Raw genomic sequence first — 10,769 nt, forward strand, 5'->3', positions numbered from 1 at the left:
TTGTGCTCCAATGCAGTGTTTTTGTCTCAGGGCACCCCTGTAAAAAAACGTTTTCATCCACGGCACCCCTGAATTACATTGTTACTTTACAGCACCATACATTTATGTCTTATTTAAGGTACGTAAATATGCAAACATTTCCCCCCGAAAATACAGCATGTCACAAGGAAAACTTGAGAGAATATCATTCTGTTTCCATTCTGACAGATTGAAAATAACTTGACGTTTAACCACTGTAGCCCCAGTATCCCTATTCTGGGGGGGGGGGTTCGCCAAATCGCGTTGCGACGCGTTGTGAGCTTGTAGATCGGCTATTTTCGGCGAAGAGCTTTTTGGTGTAGATTGAAAAAGAATGCACCAAGTACGTTGTAATTAATATGTACAGTATAGAGGGTTTAAGTGGTTAAACTGAAGTGATGTTGATACATTCCAAATGTTAGCAAAGTATCCTGCGGCCCCCCTGGACTTGCATCACGGCACCCTAGGGTGCCACGGCACCCACTTTGAGAAACCTTGCATGCTCCAATGTGTTGTGAGCTTGTATACACATCTACTGTTTCCGGTGTGCGTCACCAATGCACGCGACTATAGGTATAAATCAAGCATAACTCTTAAGGGACCGCAATGGAAATAAACTGCTGGCTTTTTGCCGTTTTATCATGTTGATAATGGTGTGACAATGCATTTTTTACATATTTTTCAATTAAGAGGTCAACGTCAAAGAATCCTAATCCCTAAACCCAACCTGAGTTGTTTCCTCAAACATGCTTTTTTTTATTCAGATTATTTTTTCAGATCTTTTTATTTTCAGGAACCAAGAAAATTGTCTGTACAATTTCTCAAATTCTACTGTATACTTGTGGAGAGATTTGGCCCTCATAAGTATAGTAATAAAAGTACACACACACACACACACACACACACACACACACACGCACACACACGCACACGCACGCACACGCACGCACAGACACACGCACGCACGCACGCACACACACACACACACACACACACACACACTCACGTAGGCTACAGATGCATAGGCACACGCACACACGCACGCACGCACGCACACACACACACACACACACACACACACACACACACACACACACACACACACACACACACACACACACACACACACACACACACACACACACACACATAATCCAAAGGCATGCACACTTACATCCGCACACACACACAAGTACAAAAACACACACACAAAGACATATCTCTTCCTGTCTGTGTCATTTTTAAAGCAAACTATTTTTTTCCCCCTCCACTTTGAAAATTAAGTGCATGCTGATTGTTATTGCCGGCACCCTGGTGTCGCGGCGCAGTCATCTGGCGAGGTAAATGTCACTGTGTAAGTGCCACACTATTTTCCTTCAGCAGTTAGCGGGCTCCATATGCAAAATAAAAGCATGCAGAGAGCAGTGTTGCCATGTCCGCTTATCATAAGCGACTTTGGACTTGTTTTCTCTAAAGTTGATATGAAATATTGGTAGCTGCGGGTTACGTTTCTTAGGGGGCTTGTTTCTGAAGGGTATAGTTGCTTATTTGGGGCTTGTTTCCTAAATGTTGTTTAAACCGTTGGTTCTCAAACATTTATTTTTCATGTGAAGGACCCCCAGATTAATATGGATAGGCTAATGTCCACGGACCCCATTGGAATATTTTTTGCCAGCCCCATTCAAGATTCGGGTTGTTAAAATGTTTCCAAAATATTCCACATTTCACTTTTTTTCTTTTTTGGAAAATAGCAGATCTACAAGCTCACAAAGGTCGCATCGCGACGCACTGTGAGCTTGTAGGTCGGCCATTTTCAAATAGCCGATCGATGCATTGAAGGTTTAAAGTGCTCATGTGGCCTATTAGTCGCTACTTTTGGGCTTGTTTTTTTTTACCTGGCTGCTTATTTCTCTCGCATAATCTGGCAACACAGAGAGAGAGAGAGAGAGAGAGAGAGAGAGAGAGAGGAGAAGAAGACGACGAATGAGGAGGTGTTGGAGTGTTTCCGCGCGCGGCTGAATGTCGGGGGGCTTATCAGAAAACAGCAGGGGTGGGGGCCGGACATATGTCGCTCCTCTCATTACAGGGCGAGACGCGGCGATAACGGGGTGGTTATAGCGACGCCGCACAATAGAAATGGCGGCGCGGGGGCAGGTCGGCGGTGGCGGGGGCGTGCACGCGGGGGAACAGAGGAAAAGAAGAATAAGGGGTGCGATTCGTTTCGTGTGTATAGCGGGAAGGCCGAGGTTCACAGCGGGGGGGCCTGTCATTTGGTCGGGGGCCCACGGGGCATTAGGGGACACCGCTGTCGCCAGAATATGGTTTATTGAAGAGGAAATCAAGAAAGAGAATTGTTCATATTGAGTATTACAGGATTCAGCTTGTGGGAAATATGATGTAGTTAACTATTAGTAATTTCACAATTCGGTTATTAGTGAATGTTGAAAAAGTGTTTAGAGATATTTGTCGGGACTCTGGACACACAGTTTGAATTCGGAAAAATCCCGGCCAAAACGGGACGTTTGGTCAGCGTATAGTTATAGTAGCCTATCCTCATGGCGAGCTGACCCCGAAGGTCATTTGCAGGATTCCAACAGATTTCCTCAGCGTGTACCCTTCTCCTCCTCCTTTCCTTTCATCGGTCTCTCCTGTCTCCTTGGTCTTCGGAGACTCGGCAGTGTATATATATATATATATATATATTAATATATATATATGAAGCTGACATTTTTTGGGGGGTCCTTGACATGAAAAAGTTTGAGAACCATTGCTGTAACACACACACACACACACACACACACACACACACACACACACACACACACACACACACACACAGACCAGAGCACTCATGGGTTGAATACGTTTTTGACATGGAGCATTTAAGGGGACAATATATTTTACACGAAGTCCCATTAATTACAACTCCATACGCACGCTATCACGATTTTCAAAATCTCGACAGCGGAACAAAGGGTATGACAGTGGGAAATATTGTGCAAGTCAATTAGAATGTTGTGTACGTTTTTGGGGGTCTCTCTCTCCCTCGTTCTCTCTCTCTCTTTCCCCCCCCTCTCTCTGTTTTTTTAAATGATAAATTAAGTTACTAATTTCGTCTGTGCTCTTTCTAGACACTGCAGCTTTAATTGCTAATTGTTAACAGGGAACGAATACATTTGCATATTAATTAGGTCCCAATTTACATTTTTAATTTGCTGCCTTCAAAGGGTGCGAGATAAAAGGTCGTGTTATTTTAAATAATTTATCCTTTATTGCAGAAAAGATGCTGAGAGGAAAATGTGGGGGTGATTTTAACCCCAAAGAGGTTTGAGTGTGGGAAAATGTGCTGCAAAATAATATATACGCATGTGATTTCTGTTTTTACTCATTTAATGGATAAAGTGGAAAAACACTTTTTTAAATACAAGGAGAGAGAGAGAGACAGAGAGAGAGAGAGAGAGAGAGAGAGAGAGAGAGAGAGAGAGAGAGAGAGAGAGAGAGAGAAAAGTCCTGGAGAGTGAAGAATGCATGGCAAATTCACTAGAGATGACTAATGTGGCAGTCATGTTTCTTCTCTCTCTTTCGCCCTCTTTTTGCTGTGTGTCTAAGGGAGAGAGAGAGAGAGAGAGAGAGAGAGAGAGAGAGAGAGAGAGAGAGAGAGAGAGAGAGAAAGAGAGAGAGGCTGAGTGGAAGAGAGAAGAATCTTTACTTTACATCACTCCATTTTGTCCTCTCTCTTTCTCCTGACACACCAATCGATTTGGCACCCGGCACCCCCCACCTCCAAGCTCTAAGACTCAGTCCCCCCCCCTGCACACACACACACACACACACACACACACACACACACACACACACACACACACACACACACACACACACACACACACACACACACACACACACAGAGGCAGCCAGCGCACGGTGAGACTTGCAAGTTCTGAAATTAAGATGAAAAACTACTGCTAATGTATTTTTCTTATTTTTCTTTCTTTTTTTCTGTTTTCGGGGGAAGAGGAAATGCTGTGTGTGTGTGTGTGTGTGTGTGTGTGTGTGTGTGTGTGTGTGTGTGTGTGTGTGTGTGTGTGTGCGTGCGCACGTGCGAGAAAGACAAGGCATATCTGACCACTCAACATAGCACACCATTTATTGCAGCCTCTTCACAAACAAAATCTGTGGCTTCCACCTAGCTATCGCGCGCGCGTGTGTATGTGTGCATGTGTGCGTGTGCGTGTGTGTGTGCCTGTGTGCGTGCACTCTCTCCACATCTCGGCCCTGCATATATGGAGCATCTCCTCTCCTCTCTTCTTAAAGGCACCCTCCCCTCACTGCTGTGTACAATCATACAATATTCCATGTGCAGAGGGCATGTTTAATGCTACTTGTTAGTGTGTGTGTGCGTACCTGTGTGTGTGTGTGTGTGTGTGTGTGTGTGTGTGTGTGTGTGTGTGTGTGTGTGTGTGTGTGTGTGTGTGTGTGTGTGTGCGCGTGCGACTTTGTCTACGCCTCGCGCCGGGATGATTACCAGGGAAATTGAATGGCCTGTATACCAATTACACACCAGGCTCTTGTATACATAAACAGTGCAATTTATGTCCCATTGATCTCTCTTAATTCTTTCAACAGGAACATTTTACGGACGTTCTCTTTGTCATCCCGGGCTACTCTCACTTTCTCTCTCTCTCTCTCTCTCTCTCTCTCTCTCTCTCTCTCTCGGATGCCGGGAGAAAAGCTTTCTAAGTCCTTTTGTGTTCCCGTGTCCCTTTGAACGATGAATGGCATCGGACGACAACAGAGAAACAGAGTGCAATAAGAAAATAAGACAAGTGGGATCCAGATAATGCAGTAGGATGCTCCAATGTGACTCGGTGCGAGGACAGACAGTCTCGAAACTCGAAATGATCCTTTAAAAACAAAACAAAATTGGGCCGTTTAGCCGATGCTGTTTTCTAGAGCGACATACAGTGAACCAACCACAGAATAACATGTTAAGCTCCCGGCATACAAACGTAAACATTTGAAAGGTTACAGGGATCAGGAGTAGTACTGCCTATACAGTCCATATAGGCAGTGGTGGAAAGTAGCTAAGTATATTTACTTAAGTACTGTACTTAATTTTGAGGAATTTGTACTTTACTGGAGTATTTCCAATATGCAATACTTTTACTTCTACTCCACCTCTCAGAGGTAAATATTGTACTTTTACTCCACTACAATTATTTGAAGACTTTAGTTACTAGTTGCTTTGTAGATTTTGATTATTAATACAAAACATACATTGACCACTTCAGCCTTATATACATTTCGGCCATTTAAAAATAGCCTATCTACAAGCTCTTGTAGATCTGCTATTTTCAAAAGATATGTATACATTTGAAAACTTGAAACGGGACATTCTGCATAATGAGTACTTTTACTTTTGGTACTTTAAGTACATTTTGATGCCAATATTTTGTACTTTTACTCAAGTACATTTTGAATTCCAGACTTTGGCTTGTGGCAGAGTACTTCTATATTGCAGTATCGATACTTTTACTTAAGTAAAGAATGTGAGTACTTTCCCCACCACTGCATTTAGGCTACTCTTGTATATGGAATGTAACAATACAGATCTTGAATCAATCAGAGCCACAGTGCACAAGCAATGTTTCTACTGTCCTGGTCTGAAAACCCACTGCTACTAGTTAGGATGGGTAAATACAGCGGGCAAATTGAATGTATATGACAAATGTAAAGTCTCAAATACCCTAGTCTCGCGATTCCAATCTCTGAATGCTACAGTATATAGTCTGGAACTACACCTCACGAAATCGGAGAGAGGAAGATGTCATCTCTTCGTCATTTCCGTTCACGAAAATATATTTTGACATAGTTTTACATTTATTTTTTTTAAATCTCCATTTAAAGCTATATATGCTTCGATGATTTTGATTTATATTAGGATACATTTGTGCGACTGTAAAAACTAAAGGAGGAGGCTTCAAATCCGCTCTATCGTTTGATAATTTCAGAGCTTCCGTTGATCCAGACTGTATGACCGGCAGTGTTTTAAATGTTTTGGAGGCAACAGTCTCCAAAATGAGACTACAAATACCCTAAGAAAAACAACAACATAAAGGGGAAGTGTCAGTATGACATTAATCACTTAAACCCAGTGGTGAAAAAAGTACTAAAATGTTTCTATATAGTATCAATACCCTATTGTAGAAATATTATGTTACAACTTAAGTACAAGTTCGACAATCAAAATTGACTTAAGCAAAAGTACAAAAGTATTGGCATCAAAATGTACTTGCAGTACCAAAAGTAAAAGTACTCATTATGCAGAAGGTCCCATTTCAAGTTCTAAAATGCATAAAAATCCTTTGAAAATAGCAGATCTACAAGCTCACAACGCAACGCCCCCTCACACATTAGGAGGGCATGATGAGTCACCAGAACCAAGGACTGGTGTTTTTAATAAATCTAACATGTTAAAAATGGAGTTTGAACTTATGATGGGTTTGTATAGGAAGGGGGCGTGTCTGATAAAATGAATATCAAATATCTAAATACTGAATCAAGCAACTTAAAAACTGTCTGGGGGGCTCACAAAAGCCTGAGTAGACGATAAAATTACCCACATTTTTTTTAAAGTGAAATATCCCTTTAAGTACTGTACTTGGCTAAATGTACGTAGTTACTTTACACCACTGCTTAAACCCTGTATGGTTGAGCGGAGTCCGTCAGGGCTCTACACTAGCGTCTTTTCTGTTTTTTTGTTATTGTGGGGAAAGCTTTCGCTGAAGATAGCCTTTGGACAAGCGTGTGAGGTTGTCGATTATGAGGCTTAATAATGGGAGTTTTAGGTTTAGGTGTGTCAATGTGCAAGCATTGATCAAGTGGCCCACCCACAGCTCTGAGCACACCCCAATCTAACACACCCATTATTAACCCATTACGACCGGGAACGCATCTGTGTCATTTCTTTGGCTCTTCAAAAATATCAGATCTACTCATAGCTCATAGTGCGGCACTCGGTGCCGCGCTATGAGCTTGTAGATCTACTATTTTAGAAAAATCGTGGAAAGGTGTGCAAATCTTTGAATATGTATTTCTTTTTTAAAGTGAACATTTGTAACTCAAATCTTTTCTTCTGGGAAATCTACAAATGTCTTCTAAATCAATTTTTTTTTTACATTTTTTTTTTAAATTATGTTGCTATATACATCAGTGATTCTTAAACGTTTTCATGTCAAGGACCCCCAAAATCATATGTACAGTATTTGGCCGTGGAACCCCATCTGATTTTTTTTTTCACAGACCCCCACAAACAAAGATTTGAGTTAAAAATGTATTTATATATATTTGCACACCTTTTCACAACTTCTTTTCAAAAATAGCAGATCTACAAGCTCATAACTAACAAATAAAATGTCAAGGTTGAAAGTGGTTAACCCTTTAAAACCAGGAAAGCATCTGTGTCATTTTAGATTTTAGCTTTAAAAAATAGCCGATGTACAAGCTCACAGCGTGAGCTTGTACATCGGCTCCTCCCGCCCAACACTCCCTGCTGACAGGTTCTGCCCCAGCCCGTAGGAGTACGTGCAGTGACCAATATCACCCTCCCTGCCCGGCTTCCCTCCCCCGAACACGGCAATTGTGTTCGCATAGTCGCCCGATAAAAGCCGGATGCACCACGGTGGATTCGAACGCACGACCTCCATGGTGGTGGACAGGGACTTTACCACTGCGCCACCCAAGCTATTTTGAATGTTTTTTTGAGTGGTGCCAACCACTCACAATGACTGACTTTGTGTGTGTGTCTGTCCGTCCGTCCGGGTGTCCGTATGTTTGAGCACGGCCTCAACAGCTGCAGCTGATTGCAACACAAAGATGCAACCAGTTACACTAATTAAACACAAACAGGAGTGAAGGCACCACTCACTTCACACTGGGTGTGATTTTTTTTAACACAAACCTTCTCTTCTGGGGGTCTCTGGCACAAAACATTTTCAGATGGTGGTCCGCGGCCAAATACATATCATTTTGGGGGGTCCTTGGCACGAAAAAGTTTTATAACTACTCATTTAGAAGGCATTTTATAGAATCGGCCTCGGGTCTTAATGGGTTAAAATAAGGGGACGGACAAAGAGTTTTATTTTTTATTTCGTTTTTTTTTCTATAATCATCTGTATCAATCAGAACCGAGATCCCATCCTGCATGGGCTTTCCGCACCTCGTCCTCGGAGGGGGAACAGATTACCGTTTGAGCCGCGATTCTGTCAGCGTGGGTGATGGATGCAGTCAAATTAGATGTACGTGGGACGGCGCGGCTCATGGCGAATGAACACGTCAACGGATGACCAGCTGTTTCTAATTATTATACACTGGTTAATTAGTGCGCGGTGTCACCGTCGACGGTGGCGGTAAACTGTGTGAAATCCATAATTCATGCTGGGCCGCCGTTCGACGTGGCGCTCTGCTCGCGCGAGTGGCATGGGTGTAGAGGCCTGCGTGTGTGTGTGTGTGTGTGTGTGTGTGTGTGTGTGTGTGTGTGTGTGTGTGTGTGTGTGTGTGCGTGTGCGCACGCACATGCGTGGTAAATACATATTTGTGTTCACACCCCCTGTTTCTCTCTCTTTCTGTCTGTCTGTCTGTCTGTGTGTCTGTCTGTCTGTCTGTCTGTCTGTGTTCGTCTCTGTGGTTTCCGGTTCTCTGTCACACACCAACAGCAGGCCACTTGCGTGGGAGGCAGGGTGACATGTCTGGATCTCCAAGGTAAGATGCACCTAAGTGGGGTCCTTGGACCCCCAGGGGTCCTTAAAGTGGTTACAGGGGGTCCCGGCAAAATGAGAAAATATAGGATAAAAAATTGTTGTAACCACTTTAAACCCTATTTTATATCTACAAGCTCACAACGCGCTTCTGTCATAATAATATTATATTAATTGATATTTAAGGACTTCATTTTTATCTACTGATTCTCTCAGAGTGTGCATGATTTGAATGCCTTGTAACTATATAGGCATTCCAATTCCAAAATGAGATTAGTGGCATCTGCCAGAAGCAAATAAATGATTATGTAAAACAATCATTTAATCCATCAAAGTTACCGAAACAAGTACCAAAATAAAAGGACATTTGAGGGTAAAAACACAGTCAGTTTGGATGTTTGTAGACTTACTGTATATGTATCTAGTGTGTGTGTGCGCGCACTCGCAAGAAGCGATCACCTGCATATTTACGCAAACACACACACGCGAGAACCAAACACACACATTCAACACGCACGCAAACACACACACTCACAAAGTATAGCGGTGCCCCCCGCACCCGCGTGGATGTGGAGTGTGTTCGGGGAGACGGAGGTCAACCCCCCCCCCTCTGTGTGTTGTCACGCGCTGATGTAATCTGACCGCGGGTGATGCACGCCCGTTTATTATCTTCCCCATGCAGCGAGGATTATACCAAATGGGATTTCAGATCTATCTCTCTCGCTCTCTCTCAACCCCGCCTAACCCCTTCCCTGACCATACAGTTAAATGATTACTGTTAAGAAGTAAAAGAAAGACAAGATAGAAAAACCCACGGTGAATAATTATGCTAATGGCTAAAGATAAATTAATAAATTATCATCAACCGCCACACAACCCACCAGCCGTGACCGACAACGCCCCTTCTTCTTCTTCTTCCCCTGGTGGCTCTGAGGAGGGGGGGCCCGGAGCCATGTGAACATTCCTCTGCCCCTTCTTGGCTGCGGAGATAACGATTTACAGAGAATAAGGGGGGCGGGTGGGTTGTTTGGGATGGGTGGGGAGGGCGGGCGGTGTCTCTGTAGCCATCAAAGATGGTCTCTCCATCCGTGACTTGAAAGATGACACATTGCGTGACTTTTTCACGTGACGCCCGATCAGCCTTGGAAGGGAATATGACGGACTGCATTTACAGTGATCTGATGTCACTGTCCGCCACGGCGCTCTAAGTCTGATAATACTTTGTCTCGCGCCGGGTGTCACGTGGCGGAAAGAGCGGATCTACAAGCTCAGGACGAAACGCATCGCGACGCGCCGTGACCTTGTAGATCTGCCGTTTCAGCCGAGCGACACAGTTGTATGACACATTATAAATTGCGTATGTATTACAAGGCATAATACGAGCGTGTTCGAAGGGGAAAATGCACCAACATGCTGTATTTCCAATGTTCGAATAACTGCTGGTTGAAACTGAATGGTTGAGAGGATAAAGCGATCATTCAAATACAAGTAAACAGATTAAGTACACAGCTACAAATGTCATATTGGGAGGCAAAATAAATCCCAAATCTGACTGAAAGCAACGAGATTAGGTTTAGAAGTTTTGGAAAACAAGGTTGAGGGCATCCACTGGATTATGTTAGTCAATGTCATTTTATGTGACAGATTATGTTTTGTTTTTTTTCTTAACCGTTTTCCTAATACAAAGGCAATGCAAGGTGACAACATGACGCATTTCTGAAGCGCAATCACGAAAATTGCATTTGAACTTTTAATCATGATGAAAAAAATTATAATAATCAAAATAAATTGCATGCAGCCCAAGTTAACCAAATTATTTCCTTCTCTCGATTTTAGATTGGGCCTCAGAACTTTATTCATACCGACGCAAAGGCAAAAGTTGAGAAATTATGTACTCGGAAGAGAAGTTGTTTTTGTGCGTGGCTTTGCTAAAAGCAATTTCCATTTTGAACTAAGCGCACGTGCAAAAAAAAAAAAAGCAAAGCGTAGCGTCTC

The sequence above is a fragment of the Gymnoscopelus microlampas genome (assembly GCF_963454915.1).
Source record: "Gymnoscopelus microlampas genome assembly, chromosome: 20".
Classification (NCBI taxonomy): Eukaryota; Metazoa; Chordata; class Actinopteri; order Myctophiformes; family Myctophidae; genus Gymnoscopelus; species Gymnoscopelus microlampas.